Source organism: Schistocerca americana, chromosome 5, assembly GCF_021461395.2.
Source record: "Schistocerca americana isolate TAMUIC-IGC-003095 chromosome 5, iqSchAmer2.1, whole genome shotgun sequence".
Classification (NCBI taxonomy): Eukaryota; Metazoa; Arthropoda; class Insecta; order Orthoptera; family Acrididae; genus Schistocerca; species Schistocerca americana.
In genome coordinates, this window is record NC_060123.1 from 522,980,600 (window position 1) to 523,007,668 (window position 27,069).

Here is a 27,069-nt window from a genome sequence, read left to right on the forward strand (position 1 = left end):
TGTTGGGACTAGGTTTCTATTTAGTTCACCTGCTATATTCAGAAAGCGATTACTAAATACTGTACATATTTGCGACTTATCAGTAACACGGACATTCCCACTACGCACTGATTCTACATCCTCGACCTGTCTATGCAGACCAGCCACTTCCTTTACGACTGACCATTTGGTTTTAATTTTATCCTGAGACTTTGCTATTCTATCTGCATACCACATACTTTTTGCCTTACTAATAACTATTTTAAGCACCTTACAACACTTTTTGTAATGGGCTGCTGCATTTAGATTTTGACTGTTTCTAACGTTTTGATATAATTGCCACTTCGTTCTACAGGATATTCCTATCCCTCTAGTCAGCCACCCAGGCTGCCTGCTAGTGCTAGTACCCCGTTCTGAACGTTCTAACGGAAAGCAACTCTCAAAGAGCACGAGAAAAGTCTTGAGGAAAGCATTATATTTATTGTCTACTCTATCAGCACTATAAACATCTTGCCATTCTTGTTCCATGATAAGGTTCTAAAGGTCTCTACAGTAACTGGGTTAGCTTTCCTAAAAAGTTGATAACTATATTTTACACGAGTTGCAGCACAAAAATCTTTTAGAGTTAAAACTTGTGCATCATGATCTGAAAGGCCATTCACTTTTTTGCTAACAGAATGCCCTTCTAGTAATGAGGAATGAACAAAAATGTTGTCTATAGTTGTTCTACTGTTCCCTTGCACTCTCGTTGGAAAGAATACGGTTTGCATAAGATTATATGAATTAAGGAGGTCTACCAGCATCCTCTTCCTTGCACAATCACTTACACAATTAATATTGAAGTCACCACATAGCCTATAACTACCTTTTTGTATTTCCTATAAAGTGAACCAAGAACCTCCTCCAGCTTTAGCGAACATGTTGTGAAATCGGAGTCTGGGGATCTATAAATAACAACTGTTAGAAGTTTAACTCCACTAAATTTAATCACACCTGCAGAACATTCAAAAACCTTTTCAGTGCACTACTTTGAAACATCAATTGACTCAAATGGGATACCGTTTTTCACTTACATGGCTACTCCGCCACACCGCAAAGAGCTCCTAGAAAAGCTGCCGGCCAACCTGTATCCTGGTAAAGGAAGCCTCTGGATTATCTCCTTATTTATGAAGTGTTCAGATATACCAACTAAATTTATCTCTAATACCTTGTATATTTTGATGAAATATACTAATTCCCTCATTACTCGGATACCTGAGCTTTGTCGAAAGTGGTTTCTTTGTTAGACAGACTTCCCTTAAGCAGGAATACCTATCAGCTGACTTCAATCTAAAAAAGGTGCACCTCTGATACCCACTAGTACAGGAATTTTCCCATGAGTGATCCCACCACCCCCACCTGTGCTGTCACCTATAAGCTTTGCCAACCTCCCCTTCCCATACCTGTTGAGGTGCAGGCCATGTCTAGTGAAACCCGTCCTGCTGATAGACTCCACCGACACCACTGGTATGTGACTCATGCCTTCTGTCACCAGACCACCCCCAAGTCTCATGTTATTACGCTTGACGGCTGTATTAAGATGAGGCCGATCGTGACGCTGAAACAGTTCCACGAAATGCACATTCGTGTTGCCAGTTTGAGTGGCTATGTTTTCCAGGTCACCATCTATGTCATACTCCCCATCCCTATCAATATTATTACCAGCCCCACCCACAATCACTACCTGATCCTCTTTAGTAAAATCCCTACATAATCCCCCCCCCCCTTATGTTAACAGTCACCGGAGGCAATCCTGCATTAGGCTTCACAATGCTGGTGACCTGGTACTCAATCCCCAACACTTCCTGCAACTGCTGGCCTACACCTCTACCATGAGAACTACCTAAGAGCAGAACCTTCATCTTTCTCTTAGACTTTGCAACTGTCCTAGTCACCGTAACTGCTGAGGTCTGCTGCATACTTCCCACATCTGCAGCTACTAGAGATTAACATGAGTTGCAGCACAAAATTCTTTTAGAGTTAAAACTTGTGCATCACGATCTGAAAGGCCTTTCACTTTTTTGCTAACAGAATGCCCTTCTCTCCTGTGCTACGAACGCTCTTTCAAGGGCGTCTCGTCGTGCGGCGGCGCACGGCGTCGTCGGCGGCTGAGTTCAGGGGCGCATTGGACTGCAACATGGGGGCGGCGCCTGTGCACACAGGCCGCACCGCTTCCACGCACGTAAGCGGTAATGGTTCAAATGGTTCAAATGGCTCTGAGCACTATGGGACTTAACTTCTAAGGTCATCAGTCCCCTAGAACTTAGAACTACTTAAACCTAACTAACCTAAGGACATCACACACATCCATGCCCGAGGCAGGATTCGAACCTGCGACCGTAGCGGTCACGCGGTTCCAGACTGTAGCGCCTTTAACCGCTTGGCCACACCGGCCGGCCGTAAGCGGTAATGCGATCAGTACCGGTTCCGGACGTGGCACCTGGACAAGGAGTAACTGGAGGCAGTTGTATCGGAAGTGGGCGTCCTGTCCACAACGTGCACACGTCTGCGGTTGTCCGTCATAAATAATGAAGGCTCGGCAACCCCCCATGAACACTTACGACGGCACGTATTTGCGGAGTTCGATGCATACCTGTGGGACGCCATTCAGCTGGTGATAGGTTTCAGAGGTGTTCCATTTCTCTTTCGTGTAGCTTAGGACCGTTCCATATGGCCACAACTAGTCAGTAACGAGCGCTGACGGGACTTTGAACGGCAGTTCGCATATGCGCACCGTGCGCACACACAATCCCGCATTGTACACGGTTTCCATGCTTACGTTTCCGTCAGAGCGGCGAAAGCTGTAGCCGTTGGTCCAGGTTGTCACATGCCTCTTCGTTCATCATCTTTAGATTGTAATGGAAGCGATAGACAGGTGTATGCCTATCAGCTCGTGGGGATCGACATGCATGTCGCCTGTCAGAAACCGGTCGATTTCATAAGCCTTTGGACACGCGTAGGAATCGTGGAACGTGAGTTTCACCGTCGCCTGGCGGTAAGAGAACGCCGTTATCTAGTGAGAGCTCACAATCACAACAGCGAACGCAGGACCTCGCGCAGCGAGTAAACAAACACGAGTCGAGCGCTGCTCAGTGCGCCGCGCGCCTGATCCGCGTCGCGGCTAAGTGCCGACTGAGCTGTGGGCGGCCGGCCGTCGCGCGAGATATCGGACAGGTTCGCTCGACCTTGTTGCAATCATGACACAGGCCTCGGTCAACGACTCACCGTTCTTCCTTTCATTGCAAGGTATCTGTAGACAGCGCCTATAAAAACGGCAATTCACGTATTCTGCGAAAAGAATTTCAGTGTCAGCTTTCTGCTTGGAACGCACCACGGTTACAGACGCCATTTCCAGGCTACATATCGCACCGCCAACTTTCGGAATTTCGTGAAACCGTCGGGACTGAAGCGGGAATGTTCCACGACTTCCCACAGCAAATTCCGCATTTTTGTCAACCGAAAATGGCCGAGAAGAAAACGCCTTGCCTTAGTCCAGGAACGCCTCTCGCTCTTCATCCTCCGATAAAGAACATAACAAGTCATAAACCTACCACATCATCTTAATAGTGTCTCTTCATAAGAAACCCTCAGTCCATCTCCCTCAGGAACCTAACTGCTCAACTCACAATTACCTCTCAGCCACAGAGCTCCCCTCCATAATGCTCTCCTGTACTACGAACTTGCTTTCTCTCTGCTAAATTAAACACGCTAAGTCTCTGTGATTCAAATTGCTACATACATATCCCATGTAATACAAATCTCACCATAAATTCCTTTATTACCTAAACGTATTATTTTAATACTTCGTAATACACAATACCCGACTAGTTCTGTCGTACTGCCAAATCTTTAGCTTGAACAGATATCATAGGCGTATGTACTGATATGCTTAGCGAATCTCGAGGGACCTGGAACTATTTAAGTGACATCTCATTTCACATCTGTGTTGCACATTTGGTTATTGGTGTATCGAGTCAGTTTTGCAGCATGCAAAGAGAGAATATAATGCTGCGACACTGGAATGAAGTTCGCCTTTGTCAGAGCTGTACCACCACACCAGCTCGAACACCAAATCTGTCCCATACCGAGAACATATGGGACATCATCAGACGACAAAACTGGCGTCTTCCACAAACAGATTACCGTTCCCTGTATTGACAGACGAAGCTCAACAGGCATGGAACTCCATCCCCATCAAGAGCTGCATGCGACACATGTACAACACAATGCTTGCACATTTTATGCAAGCATTCAGTATTCTGGGGGTTGCACCGATTATTGATGCACCGGAATTTCACATTTGCAATGGCTTATCTCGCGTTTACGTTACCCCGTGATCTTACAATGACAATCACTTACATATGTTAGCCAGAGAAATTTGATACAGAAATTTCATTACTGTAAATTAATTACTTTCTGATACTGCGATTCTTTTCCCGTTGCTATATATAGAGAGAAGAAACTTTGTTGGCTACAAACCTATTTTTGTTTGTTCAAAACATTAAATCTCTGATAGTCCATCATTGATTTCTTTGAAATCTTGAGACAACATTACATTAGAATCCACGCGTGTGTTTTATACATACTGGAGTCTCACTTTTATTCAGAGAAACTCACATAAATCTTAAACCGACCAAGCGAGGTGGCACAGTGGTTAGCACACGAGACTCGCATTCGGGAGGACGAAGTTTCAAACCAGCATCCTGCTATCTTGATTTAGACTTTCCGTAATTTTCCTAAATCGCCTCAGGCAAATAACTGGGATCATTCCTTGGAAAAGACACTGCCAACTTCCTTTACCATCCGTCCCTAAACCGGTGGGACCGAGACCTATATGTATGGTCCCCTCCACAAAATCAATCAACTAACCAAAACTTACACCGCAAATACTGCGGAAATGGAAAGTACTATTGATGTACGGCTTTCACAGAGTTTACTGGTAGTCAGGGGCTCGTATTGTTAACCAACACATTGTAATAATACTTAGAAAGTGTATTTTTTGTGCAAACGTACACTTTTTAAATGGAGTAATGCCTATTGACGTTAACAAACTAAAAGTAGGTTCAATTAATATTACGGTGGTATTTGTTACAGGAATCTGCTGCGACCCATTTACGAAATATCGTCTTTTGAAAAGTTTTGATGCAGGCACTTGTTTATGCCATTCGACCAGAGTAATTGCTAGGAACGATGCTGTCATGTTTACTTACAGTGTTTGTTTACGGTGTACGAGTGTCTTCGTTGAGTGCATTGCGACTTGCTAGTCAGTGTGTAACAGTCCGAACAGCAGGTCGTGAATAGACGACAGGATTTACCAAAGCAGAAAAAAACGACTTGCTCATGGTGTATGGATAAAGAAGAATGCAGTTCGTTATTGTACTGTGCATTATTCAGGATATCCCAACAGGCGTCAACCATCACGGCAATTATTTATTAACCTCCTCATCCCATTATATGAAAGTGATAGTGGAAGACCTAGACAACATAACAGAAGGAAACACGTAACGAAAGCTGGAAGGGGGAGGGGGTTGCTGCTGTTGCAATTGATCTGCACGTTAGCTCCTGAGCACGAGGAAGTGGCGTGAGACTGGCGTGTCCTGTGCATTCTACAGCGACTTAGTTTCCACCCCTACACATCTCTCTTGCCATCCCTGCTAAGCCATTTTGCACTTCCTGTCGATCTAATTTTTCAGAAGTTTATATTCCTTTTTGCCTGCTTGATTTACTGCATTTTTATATTTTCTCCTTGCATCAATTAAATTCAATATTTCTAATGTTACCCAAGGATTTCTATTAGGCCTTGTCTTTTTACTTACTTCAACCTCTGCTGCCTTCACTATTTCATCTCCCAAAGCTGCCCATTCTTCTACTACTGTATTTCGGTCCCCCGTTCTTGTCAATCGTTCCCTAATGCTCTCTCTGAAACTCACTACAACCGCTGGTTCTTTCATTTTATCCAGGTCCCATCTTCTCAAATTGCCGCCTTTTTGCTGTTTCTTTAGTTTTAATCTACAGTTCGTAACCAGAAGATTGTGAGTGACAGTCCACATCTGCCCCTGGAAAAGACTTACAATTTAAAACCTGATTCATAAATCTCTATCTTACCGTTATATAATCTATCTGAAACCTTCGAGTACCTCAAGGCCTCTACCACGTATACAACCTTCTTTCATGATTCTTAATCTGCCAGGAAGTTTCTTAAACCAAGTGTTAGCTATGATTAAGTAATTCTCTGTGCAGAATTGTACCAGGTGTTTCCTCTTTCATTCCTTACCCCCATTCCATAGTCACCTACTACTTTTCCTTTTTTTCCTTTTCCTACTATCGAATTCCAGTCCCCCATGACTCTTAAATTTTCGTCTCCCTTCACTATCTGAAAAGTTTCTTTTATCACTTCTTCAATATCTTCGTCGTCTGCGGAGCTACTTTGCATGTACACTTGTACTGCTGTGGTAGGCGTGGGCTTCGTGTCTATCTTGGGTGCAATGATGCGTTCACTATGCTGTTCGTAATAGCCTACCCGCGCTCCTATTTTTTATTCTTTATTAAACCTAGGAGCATTACCCCTATTTGATTTTGTGTTTATAACCCCGTATTCTCCTGACCAGAAGTCTTGTTCCTCATGCCACCGAACTTCAATAATTCCCACTATATCTGACTTTAACCTATCCATTTGCCTTTTTAAATTTTCTAACCTACCTGCCCGATTAAGGGATCTGACATTCCACGCTCCGATCCGTAGAACGCCAGTTTTCTTTCTCCTGATAACGACGTCCTCTTGAGTAGTCTCCGCCCGGAGATCCAAACAGGGGACTATTTTACCTCCGGAATATTTTACTCAAGAGGACGTCATCATCATTTAACCATACAGTAAAGCTGCATGCCCTCGGGAAAAATTACGGCTCTAGTTTCCCCTTGCTTTCAGCCGTTCGCAGTATGCGCACTGCATGACCGTTTTGGTTAATGTTACAAGGCTAGATCAGTCAATAATTCAGACTCTTGCACCTGCAACTACTGAAAAGGCTGCTGCCCCTCTTCAGGAAACGCACGTTTGTCTGGCCTCTCAACAGATACCCCTCCGTTGTGGTTGCACCGACGGTACGGCCGTCAGTATCGCTGAGGCACGCGAGCCTCTCCACCAACGGCAAGGTCCATGGTTCATGGGGGGAGATCCAAATGATTAAAGGTTGAAAATTACAAAATATTATGATCTCTATATACCATTTTGACACTGAAACGGAGTGTGACTCATGAGGAAAAGAGTTTTCAATTGATGGGTGTTGGGGAGGTTAAGGGAGACCAGAGTGCGTTTGCTGCTGGCCCACACCGTAAGAAAAGTTTGATCTTCAGAAACCTAAGCAACCATCAAGACAGATATACAGATTTACAATCACTCTGAATTAAGGAGAAGCACCTGATGGGTACTGTTTCCTGGTTAGTATACCCAGACCCATTTGCAGAAAAATCTCAATGGTATTTCACTTTAAATGTGTTCTGAGACACAGCACGTGTATTGACAGTTAAGGTAGTTATCATTTATTGTTCGCTCTCAATTGCACATATTTAGTTGCACTACATATTTCAGGCATTCAGGATCGTCTTCAGATCTAAGTAGTAGCGTCAGAGACATATGTGTTTCTGAGTAGAAAGACGGGGTAACTGATTCAACTAGTTAGAACGGAAGACGCCGCCGAGTTTTCAAGACATGTAATCGAATTAAAAATGTGCCACTGAGGCCGAAAAATGGATGAGAATTATTTCGTCATTCACGGCGAACTAATGTCCCCTTCCACCCAACCCCACATCAACTTTACACTAATGTAATAGGATACCGTTTTTTCCTTTGCTAAATGGAGCAGTGAACCACTAAATATGAACTGATTCCCAAATGGATCAGTCATCAGTGAAATTACGTCCCAAGGAGAAAACGAGTTTTTCACCTCAAGTGACGACGTTTATGCAGACCAAAATGAATCCATTGTGTTAATTTGGAAGTGCTGCAGATGGTGGAGATTGAAAATAATTGTCCTCAATTACACTTCCGGAAAGAAAAATTTGTTTACATGGAAAGACGACGTCGATTTTGATCTGATGACGGCATATGCCACCTGGGAGATAGCAGATACACTCAACGTCGTCCTCTAACAGACAGTGAAATAGCGTAGCTACCAGAGCGCCATCTGTGCCAGCCCTGTAACGGGGAATGCTGAGAAACAGAATGTTCAGTGTAGTGCCAACGTGTGGGTCAAACAGGGGACCATGCAACGGGAACGCATCATCTTCCCTACAGCCAACTCAACGAGTTTGAAACGGGTCATATAGCGACTTTTCTAAGTGAAGGATGGTCCTTTCAGACAATTACCGCACAAGTTGGAAGTGTTGCATCAGTTTTGCATCGATACTGGTATCAATGGTCACGCGAACATTTTCATACTCACGGACGAGGTTCTCGACGTCCACGCACCACAGACACTCCCCAAGAGCCTCGTATTCTAAGAGCAGCGGTGGCAGACCATACAGCTACCATACCAAAAATAAGCAGACTTGCAAGCCAATATGTGTCACACGAAATGTTGTGAATCAGTTTCTAGTAGAGGGACTATGGGCACTCTCACCTCTAGCCCTTCTTCCACTCACGCCACAGCATCGACGTGCATGGTTCAACTGCTGCCATCAGAGGATCACTTGGTGGATGGAACGGCGCGAATTGGTCGGCATCCTTGAAAGCGGATTCTGCGTGCACGCAAGTGATGGTAGTTTGCGCATAGGAAGTAGACCTAGAGAGTGCTGTTCCGTAGAGTGCATCGCCCAAGACACACTACCTCCACCTCAGGCCCTATCATCTGCAGTGCAATAAGCTGCAACAGTCGTCCACCTTTGCTGTTTCTGGAAGGGATACTAACAAAGGCCCGGAACGTGCAGAATGTTGTTGGATCCAGCCTTGCGATAGGAAGGTGGCGTGTTTAATATAATCCATTATGGAGTCGAGGTAGCAGTTGTCGCTATACTGGTTATCACTGTTAGCATTCAACCGCGATTCTTATACATATATTTTAACAACGCGTTTCAAGAGACAATCATCAGGTTGTAAAGTCTACGTCATGATATTAAACGGACTAAAAAGACAAAATACCATCACAAATAGTTGGGAAGTCCATAGAGTAAAACAGAATTAAAAGTCAGTGACAAGCTACAAGTTTAAAGTCGCATACCTATCCTAAAATAATTCTAAAAACCCGCTAAAAAATCTCATTTCTTTAAAATTATCTAATTATCTAAATGTTCTAAATGCACTGACGGAGTTGCGAGAGGCTAACGATGGCAGACAAATGCAATAAGGAAATAAGGCGCCCGATAGCATAGCGTTACCGTCAAGCACACGGCTGTAACCACGCCACAACACCTAGGCACGTCAGTCCACAACAGCTCCCGAGCCGGCACAGTGCGACAGCATACTTGGTAGCTATGGGACGGCCATCGAATTGTGTCAACAACTTCAATGTAAGACGAGGACCCACAGTCCAATATACTTTCAATTCTGTTTTACTCTATGGACTTCCCAACTATTTGTGATGGTTCAAATGGTTCAAATGGCTCTGAGCACTATGGGATTCAACTGCTGAGGTCATTAGTCCCCTAGAACTTAGAACTAGATAAACCTAACTAACCTAAGGACACCACAAACATCCATGCCCGAGGCAGGATTCGAACCTTCGACCGTAGCGGTCTTGCGGTTCCAGACTGCAGCGCCTTTAACCGCATGGCCACTTCGGCCGGCTATTTGTGATGGTATTTTGTCTTTTTAGTCCGTTTAATTTCATGACATTGACTTTACAACCTGATGGTGAGAGCATTGTCTCTTGAAACGCGTTGTTAAAATATATGTATAAGAATCGCGGTTGAATGCTAACAGTGATAACCAGCTGGCGTGTTGTCCCAACAGAATAATGTTCGCCCTCACACTGACCGTGAAGCTCAATATATTCTGCAAGACGTGCAGAAACTCCACCGACCAGCACGACCACCGGACTTGTCTCCAATAAAGGACGTGTGGGATGTGAAGTGACGAGAAATAACTCATGCGGCTCGTCAACAGATGTGGCATAAAGTACTGCAGGACAGTATTTACCATCTGTACGAGTGATGGGATGACGGAGTCAACGCCCGCATTGCAACTCTTGAAGGATGTACCACGTATTAAATTAGGTGTTTCAACATGGGTCAATACCTGGTATCTCAGAACCACTTGTGCTATTGACATGCAAATGTAATGATTTGACGAGCCCCATGTACACTTCTGCAACAACACATCTTTAGTGAGCGGGAAACCTCCAAAATAGTGTAATAATATTTCTCGCTCCCGCGCCCGGGTTCCCGGATTTGATTCCCGGCGGAGTCAGGGATTTTCTCTGCGTCGTGATGACTGGGTGTTGTGTGATGTCCTTAGGTTAGTTAAGTTTAAGTAGTTGTAAGTTCTAGGAGACTGATGACCACAGATGTTAAGTCCCGTAGTGCTCAGAGCCATTTGAACCATTTTGAACTAATTTTTCTTTTCCGGCAGTGTATTTACGACAGAAGGAAACGTTAAGGTCACCGGCTCCTTACTCGATGTGCTACTGGTTCGAAGGGCGCGCTTGCATGGCTGTGCCAGCGACGGCCGGCGTCACGCTGATTACGGAGCGCGACAGGGTGCGAAGTGAGAACGAGCGGTCCGCGGCAGCACGGTTTGCCGGGGGCGGCAGTTGGCACTGCGTTGCGTGGTGTGGCGTGGCCAGGCTGACGGATCGATGAGCCGCTTGGAGAGGCCAACTTCTCGCGCCCTGGGAAAACGTACACGCAGCGCGGCGCGGCGCGGCGCGACACCCGCCCTGCCCTGCTCTGACACAGAGCGGGCGCGTAGCACTGCGCACCGAGCGGCGACCCGCACGTAGCTGCCGGCCCGAACGCCAACGCCGACGACGATCGATTCAATTAACTGACTTGTGGCTAATGGCGGCAGTTTATCCGCAGCGCTAATTACTGCTGTTTACCTCTTTGTTAAAACAGTAGCTCGTTCGTTACTACTGTATGTACAGAGTGCAATGACATTTCTTTTGTCAGGAGCGTGGAGTCCGGCAGTCTCTAACATTCAACGTGATATGTACCACCTGTTTAGGTTGCAGTGGTGCAAGTTTTACTATTTCGATCAGCAGTTTCCTATCACACTATAAATAATGGCTGGCCGCGTTGGCCGTGCGGTTCTGGCGCTGCAGTCCGGAACCGCGAGGCTGCTACGGTCGCAGGTTCGAATCCTGCCTCGGGCATGGGTGTGTGTGATGTCCTTAGGTTAGTTAGGTTTAAGTAGTTCTAAGTTCTAGGGGACTTATGACCTAAGATGTTGAGTCCCATAGTGCTCAGAGCCATTTTTTTATAAATTATGATGTTGCCATTCTTCAGCCGACTGAAAAAGAAGGTAACTAGAACTCAACACCCTGTCGACACATAGACAGCAGGAATATGCTTTGCACGGCTGCTTCGCACGTCTACCACGGTTGTTATACTCTGACTGAATTCGAAAGTCGTAACAAAACTCGACTGTTGTGCCTTGGTAAATTTATCAAACTTTCACCTCTACCCAGTCCTATAACAAAAGTTGAATACCATTTCTTATTCCATTTTTAAATGATCTCATTCACATCTTAATGTGCCCAGGCTTTTCCGGAACCGACAAAAATTACTCCGGAAAATTAACATTTATCCAAATGCGAAAACGTGTTCGGAAGTAGGCCTATAACGTAGTCGCATATATCGGAAAAAATATTCGATTTAAATTTAAAAGTGTTGCTGTCGAGAAAATCTTGTCAGTACTGTATTTAGTAGTCTATCTGTTGCACTGTTACGCAACTACATATCATTAAGTAAGTGAAATCAAATTAAGAATAAGTATTATCAAAAACCAGTTACGAGTTAAATACATTTAGAAATAGAAGCTATAGCAAAACTGAAACAAAATCCATTGTCAAGAAAGATTTCATTACTAAGACATTTAAGAAATTCAGTTCATTTGCAAGCATCACATGTTGCACGGTAAAGGACCTTTTGCTGTTTCAAGGTACAAGAAGATTCACGAGCAACGAAGCTTGGCTTGACTATCCACATGTTATATGAATAGCCGTAAAAATATATAGCATTTTACACACACACGCTACAGTCAGGTACCGCGCGACCGCTGCGGTCGCAGGTACGAATCCTGCCTCGGGCATGGATGTGTGTGATGTCCTTAGGTTAGTTAGGTTTAAGTAGTTCTAAGTTCTAGGGGACTGATGACCTCAGAAGTTAAGTCCCATACTGCAAAGAGCCATTTGAACCATTTTTTTTTTTATTTTTTACACACCATAAAATTCTGTATCTGAAGAATTAACACTTTTTTTCCAAACAGCTTTTATGCATCATACTGCACTTAAATGTGTAAAACATCAGATGTTTGCAAACGCTGTGCAAAAAAATAGCCTCATGTCTAATAAGAACAAAAACTAGAAAACGGCGGAAATCGCTTGTTGCAGTCTGTAGTGCGCATTCTGTCATGTGATTCTAAAACCAGTCAACAGATACAAATACCGACCAAAGGAATGGTGTGTTCCTATGTATACTATCCTCTAGATACAACGCTTTCCCCTGCTACCTCGTACCTGAGATTATGTAAGATTTCACGGCGTATTAACTTGCGTTTCATAGTGAGAGCTGCTGCTGATTAATACGATCAACTGGATACGTTGCAACCACGGCCCACCTGACTACCATCATTAGTTGAGAACATTTTATCCTGATCTTGTGTAATGGAACTGCGAGATACACGTACGGAGTTCTTACCTTAAGCTGGCGGAGAGATCGACTGCAGGAATATTGCCCATAGGTGACTGCGTGCCCGCCGGCCGGTATGGCCGTGCCCTTCTAGGCGCTAGTCTGGAGCCGAGCGACCGCTACGGTCGCAGGTTCGAATCCTGCCTCGGGCATGGGTGTGTGTGATGTCCTTAGGTTAGTTAGGTTTAAGTAGTTCTAAGTTCTAGGGGACTGATGACCTCAGAAGTTAAGTTCCATAGTGCTCAGAGCCATTTGAACCAATCCTACAACCGCATAGCGTAGTCATTCTTATAGGATCCGTTACGACACTTTCGACTCATCAGAACAGCGTGTCCCGATATCTGGTGATTAACCGTACGCGGGAAGTTTGTCGTTATAAACGGACTACGCAGATCCCGTTGTAAGTCCTTAATTACTATTCTGTAAACACTACACAATTATTCAGAATGAGATTTTCACTCTGCAGTGGAGTGTGCGCTGATATGAAACTTCCTGGCAGATTAAAACTGTGTGCCCGACCGAGACTCGAACTGGGGACCTTTGCCTTTCGCACTTTCCCGCGAAAGGCAAAGGTCCCCAGTTCGAGTCTCGCTCGAGCACACAGTTTTAATCTACCAGGAAGTTTCACTACACAATTATCGTTCAAAGTGACATCTTTTATTGTGTGGTGTGATATTTAACGCACGTTCAACGTTACACACCCTCGACTACTCACGACGGCGGCCCGCAGCGAGATACTTTTACAATGCAGTAATTAAAACATTTAGCAAATAACTGGCAGAGCTCTAACTGACCCAACGTACCACTGTCATGCCTCCTTTAGACCCTTATTAAACAATATTTCTCAACACTGGTGAGAGCCATAAGTAATACAATCGTCCACTGTGGCCTACGCTACCAGACTTGTTCATTCGCGACTCTTCAGGACAACGGACTGTTTCTGCCTGGACAAGGAAGTTTCCAGCTCGAGTGTTTTAGCCAATTACATCAAGAGATTTCTTGCTACTACATATGGCAGACCTTTTCTTAGCCAATAGGAAGCGAGCTCGCTGTTACAATGTGGGTGACGACGTTACACATCAGCAAAACACACTCAGAAAACGCCATGTTTTCTTCCTGTCCATACCGACGTTCTTGCCACATTCTGCGCAATTTTACGCATATTCGATACCCATTTTAACATTAGTGTTACACTGTGCCTACTCTTTCTTTCACTCAGATACCCATCTCGCCTTCTTCCTGTGCTAATTGCAGCGCGGAGGTCCAAGAAAGGTCAAATCGCTGTCATGAGGGACACCGGAGCATCAAACCGGCTGACAGCACGAAACCAGGAAGATATCGTTAGTTGCATGTGTGCATTCTAGTCACGTTCTGTGTAGCTACGTCCTGAAGAGTTCCATTAACTTTAGAAACATCCGGCAGCAAAAATTTACTAATACTATTCATTATTCATTCGTATGCCTGGCTTTCTTCTCTATTTATGTCACTGAAAATTAGCTCTCATAGGGATGCAATTTTAATCAACACATTCACTAGTCTTGAAAATACTGGAATATCAGTTTGATATCATTAGGAGAAGGTGTTTGTGATGTAAGACTTTCCATTTTCCTCAGTGTATGTTGTTGTATGTTGCCGTTTAACACACTTAGGTAGACAGTACCTCGTTTATTAAATCGAAGATACTCTATCCGATCATAAATGTCTGGACGTAAGTTAGTGGACATTAAAATGGAGATTGTTGGTTACAGCCAGACAGTTACACTTTCTCATCAAAACCATCCGAACTGATAGTAGGCACTAATATGGGGAATCCTTACCCTCCGCCGTTTTGATGGCTGAGGTGACTGAATGTCTCTGGAGAAAAGACAGCCCATTCTTCCTCAACAGCTGAAATCAGGCAAGGCAGTCATGTAGGATGCTTGGGTCTAGAGAGAAGTTTACGTTTCAAATGCAAAAGGTGTCCCACTGGATACAGATCGCAACCCTGGGCAGGCAGACGATCTCAGGATTTTTATTGACCACAGACGCTACATTATGACAGGGTGCCTTGTGTAGCGGATACAGCCAATGTGTCCGAACTAGGCACACCAATATGGTTTTCAAGTTCTTCATATTACTTACCAGTTAACGTTTTCTCGTGTACAATAAGGGGACCAAACCCCAATCACAAAAAAGTCCCTATTCTTTACCTCGACGTCGTGGGTACTTCACTATTGGGCTACGCCAGGTACTATTCCCCAGGTATTCGCCAGACCCAAACCCTCCCATAGGATTGCCACAGGGTATAGTATGATTCATTACTCCAAATCACTCGTTTCCAGTCATCCACTGTGCAGCCGTACCATTCCGTATACCACCTCAACCTCCTCTTACCACTGACTTCAGGACTGGGTGTTTAATTAATTGAAAGAGATCTTTTTCAGTTGTACCAACGGTTTATTCAAACCACAATAGGCTTCGGAGCGTCAAAATCTTACCATCAGGTATATAAAATTATTGGATGCGGTAATGTATCACACTAGGTCGGGCCAGTCAGTACAAGGGCACCAGAACACTGTGGCTTGGGCGGAAACTGCCCGCCATCGGGTAGCCGCACTGTATGAACGCCAACGACGGGTAACGTCAATCGGCTTAGCTACTCGGAATTTGGGATTAAAGGCTGCAACAACGACAGTAACAACAGCAATTACAGCTACAATATATTTCAGTCCCTGTCTCAAACACTAATTGAATTTTGAAAAAATTATCAGCAACGTGCTCCGAAGACTTTCAGTGTAAAGAGTTATTCTCAGTCCATCAACTCGCTTGTCAAAGAGCGTGGAGGAGTGGATAGAGATTTAGGACACCCCAATGCCTTGGGGTGGGAAACCGCACATAAAGGCGGAAGAATCAGTAACGATCAACGGCATGATGAAGCAAAAGGTAATGGATACCACTACACTAAAGAGAAACATCATGTATCCAGAGACTGCTACCTGTACTTGATAGACTATCATGATAAACTCTCCTTCACAGAAATATCTGAATTTTCACCCCCTTTCGGATCTATCAGAGGGGACTGCCAAAGGTGAAATGAGCATACGAAAGAGATCTAATGAAAATGGTAAAATTCTGCGAGTCGGATCTTGAAATGTGTGATCTCTGTAAATGGTAGGGTAATTAGAAAGTCTGAAAACAGACTGCTAATGCTCAGTCAGCTTTTCGTTGTAGCGTAAGTAAAACGTACCATTCTCCACCCTTTGTGGCGTGACAGAGAAGCTCCTGTCTTGCATCGATGGAAAATGTTGGTGATTTTGAAGGGAACACTTGCATGAGTGGCGTAGTTACCTTATAGCTTTCCCTTCAATACACAAATTTCACAACGTAATTTTATAGCATTTTTGCAGTTACTGGGTGTTTCTGACATCCAGTCAGTCTTGTCAACGGATTGTGACTGTTGAGGAGTTGTTGAGCTTACCTCCAGCATTCAACTCTGCAAAGTGGAGACGTTCTCCGGATTGTATAACTTCACCCTACAGGAACTGGTTGTTGTTGTTGTAACGGTCATAGTATCGAGAGTACCACGGATGTGGTTTAGTTCCAACGACTGTGTCGTTGCAAGAGTTCTGTATCTTACCTTCTTTACGACAGGAGAACAACCATCGGAATCCCTTCGATCGCGTCTCTTTCAACGAATCTATGGCAGGAAATTTGAATGAAATCTACATTAAGACTCGATTCTTTGGATGACACGGTGGAAAATAATCTGCAACGAAGAGCCAACGATACTGAATTATGACAACGAATCAGAATTAAGTACAAACTACAATAGATTTAAAACGTGGAGCACAAGCTCAGAGTGGACAAGGAAAGAACGGGGTATACGCAATGTAAATTTCTGTGGACTCCTCCGAAAATCTGCGATTTACTAATTTAGAGAAACAGTAACAACTGCAAATCAGGAAGGCGAACATCTCTCCGGTGCAGAATTGAGTGGCCATCGCGCAGCGACACAACCCTCTATGCCACAGCCACTATGAAATCATACCTGCTACACCATATATAATAGAGATATGAGAGCTGCACACATACATAGCAGCACTGAAGCAATATCTACATCTAAAGGATTTCTTTCCTGACACCAGTTTCAAACGCTGTACAGTTTCTGTACGGAGAGGGTAAGGTCCCAAGGCTGTCTTCACTTCCCGTAAAACTACAACCACACAGGAGAAATGTACGGGCAAGCGAATAAGTAAAGACGAGTTCCTTTCTGATCCATACGTTCAAACCACTGACTCAACAATGACATTCTTTAACTTCAGAGTTATTCTTGTGCGTTGGTTGCATTTGTTGAGTGAATAGATCAAGTCTAGTGATTTCCGAGCATTTATTGTGAGCTCCACGTTGTCCAGACGCATCAAGAAAGAAACGAGGGTGGGTGATTCCATTTCTATACTTTGGAAGCACTAAAGCTGAGGACATAATTCTCAGAATTCAGTTTCAGTATGATGATAGACCTAATAAATCGATTATAAAGTGTGTGTCTGCAACTAAGAGCTTTCGCCTTAAAGACCCATTTCGAAAACAGGCAGGAACGTCCGGACACATCATCAAATGAATGCTGATGACTGTCGTACTAGAACTGATGATACTGATCGTTGAGTGGAACGTTTAGTCAGGATTAAACATTTTGAACCATATATTAACCTTTAAACTACTGCAAAGTAGGCGAATTGGGTAACAAGTCAGCCCATGAACACACACAAACGGGAACATGTGTAAATTTCGAAATCACGTAAAAGGTGGGTTGAGAAGATGGGAATCACTTTCCGAGTCGCATAGGAACTGTTTATCAGATGTGGGTCCATTACTACGACCCACAGAATAATCAGTAGAGCTACGTGTGAAACGTACATGTTTACCTGCATAAAAAAATTAAAAATCCGATGCTTCTACAGGAGAATAGATCATTTGTGTTCTGGGAAAGGTTCACTGATGATTCTTTACCTTGGCCAAACAATGAATACTGCGAGCAACTGTGCGCTGCTGCATGTGCGGTCATGCCCACTCGTTGCTTATAGGGTGCTTAAAGGATGTTGCGTTCTCGGAATGCTATACAACAATTCAAACAAATAACATTAGTAGTTTTATTTCTACAAAGCAAATTGCCAATGCTTAACTTTAATTACAGCAAATGTTGCTAGCGAGAGGCGACATGAAAACAGTGAAGTTCTTTCTATACAGTAAGTCCAAGTAAGCACTTGAAACGAATCACGACAATGTGTTAGCGTAGCACAGATGTCCGCTGCAGACGGGGCCGAACTGAGCGGCCGAGCCTAGCAGCAGCGGCACTTACATCCACATCTTCCACTTCCTAGCACCACTGGCCGTCGTTTCTTCACCACCTCCTCTGCTCTTGCATTCCGCATCTTCGTTCCGGCGCTTATGGTTACTCCAGAACACTGCAAGATCTTAATACAAAAATCAAACAACAAAGGATAGGTAATCTTTCAAAACGATGATTTTGCGTCAAGATAAGGCCCGACCTCGCTTAGTTAACAAAACAGCAAGGTGGATTCAAAGCTGTGAATCGGGGCTGATGGATTACGCACCCTGCAGTAATGACCTATTAGCTCCAAGCGATTTTCACACGCTTCAGCCGAGAATAAAGCCGTGGACGGATTCAAGTTTTCGTTGGATGTCGAGGTTGTGGAGGAGATGGTAGAGTAAATGTGCACAATGCCATAAAACATCTTTCATGAGGTTATGACGAACCCTGTCACTAGATGGATCAAGTGCGTAGAAGTTGAAGGAGATTACTTACAGAGATTATATTAAGTGTAACGATGTTTCCCAATTAAAAAAAAAGAAATATTTGTAAGAAATTCTTTTTACTTTTCGCCTTGTCCCCGTTAAGTCAGACACATGAAGACGGATGAGATATAGCTAGTAAAGGAGTCTGGGATCTTGATTTATATTTGAGATTGTGTTAATTGGGAAGCGGTAATGAACACAAACGTTAGGAAATCCGAAATTCAGTGTCGATTTGTGTGAGCAACTACATCATTCATACGACAACTCGAAAAGTGTAGCGGAAAGAAAATTAGTAAGTATCATACAAAACCGTGGCTAAGATTGCGTAGAAAATTTATAGCACTCAAGAATCATCCTCAATAAAAAAAATTAAAAGAGCGTATGGCATCGTTGGCCAGGAGGCCCCATCCGGGGAAGTTCGGCCGCCAAGTGCAAGTCTTATTTCAGTCGACGTCACATTGGGCGACTAGCGCACCGGTTATGAGAATAACATGATGATCAGGACAACATTAAGTCCCCAAGAGGAGAAAATCTGAAAACCGGCCGGGAATCGAACCTGCGTCCAGTTGCATGGGAGGCAAGCAAGTCACCACCCAGCTAAGCATGTTGACCAGCATCGTCAATAATACCATCGAATGAAGTTGTTACAACCACGTCACTATCCACGAAGTTGGCTTCTTTGAAGTATCTATGGACAAAAGAAGCTTCAGTACACAAAAAAAGTAATGCGTGCATGTATTAAGCGAGACAAAAAGTTGTTGAGATACAGTTGCAAATATATTGGAGCAGTCAGTGTGTTGCCCAACTAGCTGACCTTGTCTCCTGGCGCGAACGGCTGAGAGATAGACATTATCCGATTTACGTGTAATGAAGGTTGTACCGCGATTCTCGAGTACTGCTCACTACTACGTCCAAAGCAGAGCCACCTTGATTGTTCTAATAACTGCGAAGGACATCACAATAAACCTTCAGTCAAGGTGATGGCACCTGGAAACTCTTCTCAGTGACCTCTTACTGTGCTTGCTGTATACAGATATGTGTCGTCGCTTCCACGTAGAAGACAGGGTGGGAAAGAATGTTTCTGCTTTATTGTGGAAACAGCCTTCAGTTCAGTAATAAAATAAGAGATCGGAATACTTTTCAATGTTTATAGTAGACTTTCTGAAAAACGGTATTTATAAAAATAAAGTCCCATGCAACGCAAGTTCAGAAGGAATGGCTGGAGTTAGTCACATTGCTATAAAATGCTGCGCTTCATCTTCCTATTAAGGGATCTACAGACGCAGAGGAGACCTAAATTTGACAAAGTCATACCAAATGCCATTACGTAGTAAGTTAATATTCGCTTATCACGGAGGAATACCGAGAAAATATACTTGCTGTTACATTGGTGCTTAAGTAACGCAGTGAAATAAGAACCGTCACTCGATCGACTGGGAGCATACAGAATAGCCAGCTGCGGTGGCCGAGCGGTTGTAGGCGCTTCAGTCCGGAACCGCGCGACTGCTACGGTCGCAGGTTCGAATCCTCCCTCGAGCATGGATGTGTCTGTTGTCCTTAGTTAGGTTTAAGTAGTTCTAAGTTCTAGGGGCTGATGACCTCAGATGTTAAGTCCCATAGTGCTCAGAGCCATTTGAACCATACAGAATAAACAAACATGAAATACGGTAAGTTAATTAGATGTGGGTTTAACTATACACTAAAAATGCTTTTACCACGTGCCCATTCCTAGTTTCTGTCTGTTATTAATTGAGCGTAATCAAAAGAACCCAAGAGCCGTTCCCACATATTCCTTTCGGCGGTAATTGTGGTGAGTAAAACGAGCTGCCTGGTAACCAATTAAAGTATTTTTGGAAAACCAAGGATTTTGCTGTAGACCGACCTACCATACCGCGATTAGTAAGACACAATATTCAATTAATTTTTTTTTGCGGTACTCCAATTGATTAAAAACAGCGAAGGGCATTTAATTATGCCTAACAAGATTAATTTGGAAGTTTGAAGTCTGGTGACGTTTAAGACGCAGCAGCGCGGAGGCATAATTAAAAGTTGCCCTCTGGGAGGGTGGCCGCCACTGGCACAAGGAAAGATCTAAAGGTAGAAGAAGAGAGAAAAAGTGGTCGAGAAGTAGGGGAGAGAGAGAGAGGTGGTGACGGCAGCGAGAGGTCGGGAAGAGATACGATGACAGCGGAGAAATATGACCCCCACGACGCTTGAAAGGTCGCCTTTATTTACGACTGTATTATTGCGTTGTCGACAGGAACGAGTAATTGTGACTTTGCCAGCAGGCTACAAGGCAACCGGTCGCGGAGTGGAGCTTCGCTTCTTTACGCAGAGTCAGAAAATTGGCTCGTCCACAGAAGAACAGGTGCCAGGTGCGAGTACAATACTCAAAACCCAGTTACAAACTGCGTATCAAAACCGTGTACAGCAGTGACAGACTATAGGGGGATCACTTAGAAATAGCAGTTACTAATAGTGTTCCTGCACCACACGCTGGGAAACGTACATGGAATTCGAGGAGGTTTTCCCGTTTCCTCTGTAAGCACAGCTGATACTACGTCGTGAAGTGGGATTAGTTAACAATTTGAAATATCATATGCTTTCAATCTCAACGTCCGTACCTCAACCACTTGTAGTCATTTGAGTTCGGCCACACCTTCTAACAGTATCCTTGACACCATATCTAAGAATTATTGAAAAGTATCTGAGTACCTGGCATTACCCAGGTATCTACACCGAAGCGCCAAAGAAACTGGTATAGGTATGCCTATTCAAATACTGAGATATGTAAACACGAACAATACGGCGCTGCGGTCGGCATCGCCTTTTTTTTTTTTTTTTTTTTTTTATCAGTCTACTGACTGGTTTGATGCGGTCGGCCACGAATTCCTTTCCTGTGCTAACCTCTTCATCTCAGAGTAGCACGTGCAACCTACGTTCTCAATTATTTGCTTGACGTATTCCAATCTCTGTCTTCCTCTACAGTTTTTGCCCTCTACAGCTCCCTCTAGTACCATGGAAGTCATTCCCTCACGTCTTAGCAGATGTCCTATCATCCTGTCCCTTCTCCTAATCAGTGTTTTCCACATATTCCTTTCCTCTCCGATTCTGCGTAGAACCTCCTCATTCCTTACTTTATCAGTCCACCTAATTTTCAACATTCGTCTATAGCACCACATCTCAAAAGCTTCGATTCTCTTCTGTTCCGGTTTTCCCACAGTCCATGTTTCACTACCATACAATGCTGTACTCCAGACGTACATCCTCAGAAATTTCTTCCTCAAATTAAGGCCGGTATTTGATATTAGTAGACTTCTCTTGGCCAGAAATGCCATTTTTGCCATAGCGAGTCTGCTTTTGATGTCCCCCCTGCTCCGTCCGTCATCGGTTATTTTCTGCCTAGGTAGCAGAATTCCTTAACTTCACTGACTTCGTGACCATCAATCCTGATGTTAAGTTTCTCGCTGTTCTCATTCCTACTACTTCTCATTACCTTCGTCTTTCTCCGATTTACTCTCAAACCATACTGTGTACCCATTAGACTGTTCATTCCGTTCAGCAGATCATTTAATTCTTCTTCACTTTCACTCAGGATAGCAATGTCATCAGCGAATCGTATCATTGATATCCTTTCACCTTGTATTTTAATTCCACTCCTGAACCTTTCTTTTATTTCCATCATTGCTTCCTCGATGTACAGATTGAAGAGTAGGGGCGAAAGGCTACAGCCTTGTCTTACACCCTTCTTAATACGAGCACTTCGTTCTTGATCGTCCACTCTTATTATTCCCTATTGGTTGTTCTACGTATTGTATATGACCCGTCTCTCCCTATAGCTTACCCCTACTTTTTTCAGAATCTCGAACAGCTTGCACCATTTTATATTGTCGAACGCTTTTTCCAGGTCGACAAATCCTATGAAAGTGTCTTGATTTTTCTTTAGCCTTGCTTCCATTATTAGCCATAACGTCAGAATTGCCTCTCTCGTCCCTTCAATTTTCCTAAAGCCAAACTGATCGTCACCTAGCGCATTCTCAATTTTCTTTTCCATTCTTCTGTATATTATTCTTGTAAGCAGCTTCGATGCATGAGCTGTTAAGCTGATTGTGCGATAATTCTCGCACTTGTCAGCTCGTGCCGTCTTCGGAATTGTGTGGATGATGCTTTTCCGAAAGTCAGATGGTATATCGCCAGACTCATATATTCTACATACCAACGTGAATTGTCGTTTTGTTGCCACTTCCCCCAATGATTTTAGAAATTCTGATGTTTTGTTATCTATCCCTTCTGCCTTATTTGACCGTAAGTCCTCCAAAGCTCTTTTAAATTCCGATTCTAATACTGGATCCCCTATCTCTTCTAAATCGACTCCTGTTTCTTCTTCTATCACATCAGGCAAATCTTCACCCTCATAGAGGCTTTCAATGTATTCTTTCCACCTATCTGCTCTCTCCTCTGCATTTAACAGTGGAATTCCCGTTGTCCTTCCGACAAACATATCATTTTCGATGTCTTCACATTTTTCCTGCAGCCATTTCGTATTAGCTTCCCTGCACTTCCTATTTACTTCATACCTCAGCGACGTGTATTTCTTCATTCCTGATTTTCCCGGAACATGTTTGTACTTCCTCCTTTCATCAATCAACTGAAGTATTTCTTGTGTTACCCATGGTTTCTTCGCAGCTACCTTCTTTGTACCTATGTATTCCTTCCCAACTTCTGTGATGGCCCTTTTTAGAGATGTCCATTCCTCTTCAACTGTACTGCCTACTGCGCTATTCCTTATTGCTGTATCTACATCGTTAGAGAACTTCAAACGTATCTCGTCATTCCTTAGTACTTCCGTATCCCACTTCTTTGCGTATTGATTCTTCTTGGCTAATGTCTTGAACTTCAGCCTACTCTTCATCACTACTATATTGTGATCTGAGTCTATATCTGCTCCTGGGTACGCCTTACAATCCAGTATCTGATTTCTGAATCTCTGTCTGACCATGATGTAATCTAACTGAAATCTTCCCATATCTCCCGGCCTTTTCCAAGTATACCTCCTCCTCTTGTGATTCTTGATCAGGGTATTCGCTATTACTAGCTGAAACTTGTTACAGAACTCAATTAGTCTTTCTCCTCTTTCAATCCTTGTCCCAAGCCCATATTCTCCTGTAACCTTTTCTTCTACTCCTTCCCCTACAACTGCATTCCAGTCGCCCATGACTATTAGATTTTCGTCCCCCTTTAGATACTGCATTACCCTTTAAATATCCTCATACACTTTCTCTATCTGTTCATCTTCAGCTTGCGACGTCGGCATGTTTACCTGAACTATCGTTGTCGGTGTTGTTCTGCTTTCGATTCTGATTAGAACAACCCGGTCACTGAACTGTTCACAGTAACACACCCTCTGCTCTCCCTTCCTATTCATAACGAATCCTACACCTGTTATACCATTTTCTGCTGCTGTTGATATTACCCGATACTCATCTGACCAGAAATCCTTGTCTTCCTTCCACTTCACTTCACTGACCCCTTTTCGGATTTTCTAGTTTCCCTATCACGTTCAAGCTTCTGACATTCCACGCCCCGACTCGTAGAAGGTTATCCTGTCGTAGATTATTCAATCTTTTTCTCATGGTAACCTCCCCCTTGGCAGTCCCCTCCCGGAGATCCGAATGGGGGACTATTCCGGAATCTTTTGTTAATGGAGAGATCATCATGACACTTCTTCAATGACAGGCCACATGTCCTGAGGATACACGTTACGTGTCTTTAATGCAATGGTTTCCATTGCCTTCTGCATCCTCATGTCGTTGATCATTGCAGATTCTTCCGCAAATTCCCACCCCTAGGACAAGAGAGTGCCCTGAACCTCTATCCGCTCCTCCGCCCTCATTGACAAGGCCGTTGGCAGAATGAGGCTGACTTCTTATGCCGGAAGTCTTCGGCCGCCAATGCTGATTATTTATCAAAATTCAGGCAGTGGCGGGGATCGAACCCCGGACCGAAGACGTTTTGGTTATGAATCAAAGACTCTACCCCTAGTCCACGCCCATATAAAACAGCAGTTGTCTGACGGCCGTTGTTAGATCGTTACTGTTGCTACAATGGCTGGTTATCAAGATTTAAATGAATTTGAACGTGGTGCTATAGTCGGTGCACGAGCAATGGGACACAGTATCTCCGAGGTAGCGATGAAGTAGGGATTTTCTCGTACGACAATTTCACGATCGTACCGTGAATATCCAGAATCCTCCATAAAACATCAAATCATCGGCATCGCTGCGGCCGAAGAAAGAGTCTGCAAAAACGGGAGCAACGGCGACTGAAGAGAATCGTTCAACGTGACACATTGTAGCCCTTTCGCAATTTATTGCAGATTCCAATGTTGGGCCATCCACAGATGTCAGTGTTCGAAACTATCAACGAAACGTCATCGATATGGGCTTTCGGAGCCGACATTGGGCTGTTGATGACTGAAAACCTGTAGCCTGGTCGGATGAGTCTCGTTTCGAATTGAGCGGAGACGACCTTATGAATCCCCGGACCCTGCATGTCAGCAGGGGAATGTTCAGTCTTGTGGAGGCTCTGTAATGGTGTGGAGGTGTGCAGTTAGAGGGATATGGGACCCCTAATATGTGTAGATGTGTCCCTGACAGGTGACACGTACGTAAGCATCCTGTCTGATCACCTGTATCCATTCGTGTCCATTATGCAGTCCGACGAACTTGGGCAATTCCAGCAGGACCATGCGACACCCCTCACGTTCTGAATTGCTACAGAGTGGCTCCAAGAACACTATTCTGAGTTTAAAGACTTCCGCAGGCCACCAAACTGACCAGGCATGAACATTGTTGAGCATATCTCGGATGCCTTACCACGTGGTATTACGAATTTATGGACAACTCTGGAGAATTCTTGGTGTCAGTTTCCTCAGACGTTAGTCGAGTCTATGTCAAGTCTTGTTGCGGCACTTCTGCTTGCTCACAAGTGCCCGACACGATATTAGGCAGGCGTTCCAGTTTCTTTGGCTCTTGGGTGTATTTATTCAAACTGCATTAGTCCATCACCTTCTTCCACCCCATTATCTACCTTCTCCTCCTTCCCATCTCCTCTGCACTCTCATTATCTGTATTCTCCTCTTTCATTTCTCTGGCCATTTCCTCCTCCCAAGCTCTCTGTCAATTTCTTCTCTATCTCTCTTTCTGTCCATTCCCCCCTCATTTTCTTTCTGTCCATCTGTTCGTCCCGCTATCTCTTTTTATCGCCTCATTTCAGATGCCTGTCCATCTCCTTCTTGCCCCCCTCTCTCTCTTCGTTACCATCCCCAGTACAGTAGGAGGTTTCTGGTTCTTACACCCAAACAATCTCTCTCCAAGTGTTGCGACATGGTCTTTATTTCTGTATATAATCACAGAACGTTATGTTGTCAGTCTACAGGTATCGGTCAGCAATGATCATTTTCAGACCAGTTTTAGAAACACGTCCTAATATAATGCAGCCATATTGTCATCGTCAAAAGATAAACATCTTTTAAAACAGATCTGAAGATGGTCGTTGTTGACGTAAACCTGTAGTCTGAGGACAAAGACATGAGTCGGTCGCCTGCTGCCTTTGTCGTGCATTTGCCTCAGTTTTGTTAGGAAAGGGTTCCTCATCTTTCAGTTTCAAATCGACGGCAGTGTGACTAAGTAGACAGACGGTCGCACCGTATGGCCCAAATGGAAGTAATGTGACGTCCGTTCATGAAATACTTGTGACCGCCCTGAGCGGTAGTTTGCGCGTATCTCGTCATTGTCTCAGTGATATTATAGATCCCACACCCTGTTGAATTCAGATGTCCTTATTCTCGTGTAATCCCCGATACGCTATGACCCACGCGTGTTGCATCGATTCTCATCCGATGGTACATTCGATTAACCCATGACTCACTCCACAATCGCTATACACCTGCCGGTAACAGACTGCTTAGCTGTATCGAAATACACGCTGAGCTAGGCACAACATTCGGGCGCTACACACGCACGTTCAAAGCCTTGGGCCTTCAGTCTATACCGTTTGTAGAAACTGCAGCGTGTTCCATATACAGTGCCTTGTCTCTTAAACTCACATCAGAGAGTTTAGCTGGCAAAGATATACCATTGTATCTATAGCAGTGGATTCTTTCAGGATAATAAAGCCATGTAATTGACAAGTGACTCGATTGGATGTGTATGTCACGGCTGAAAATGTAGTATTTCGCAGACGGCTATCGGTAGAAATGCTGGAGGCCTGTCGAATCACAGTGAGGATATTGTCAGTATTTAACTAAAGAGTGGGTTGCAATTGAAAATCCATTTAAGTTATCTGGGATATGAAAAAATATTAAAAACATCAAGGAGCTAACTGTCGGTACACACAGCACTTGCATTGGACCGAGGA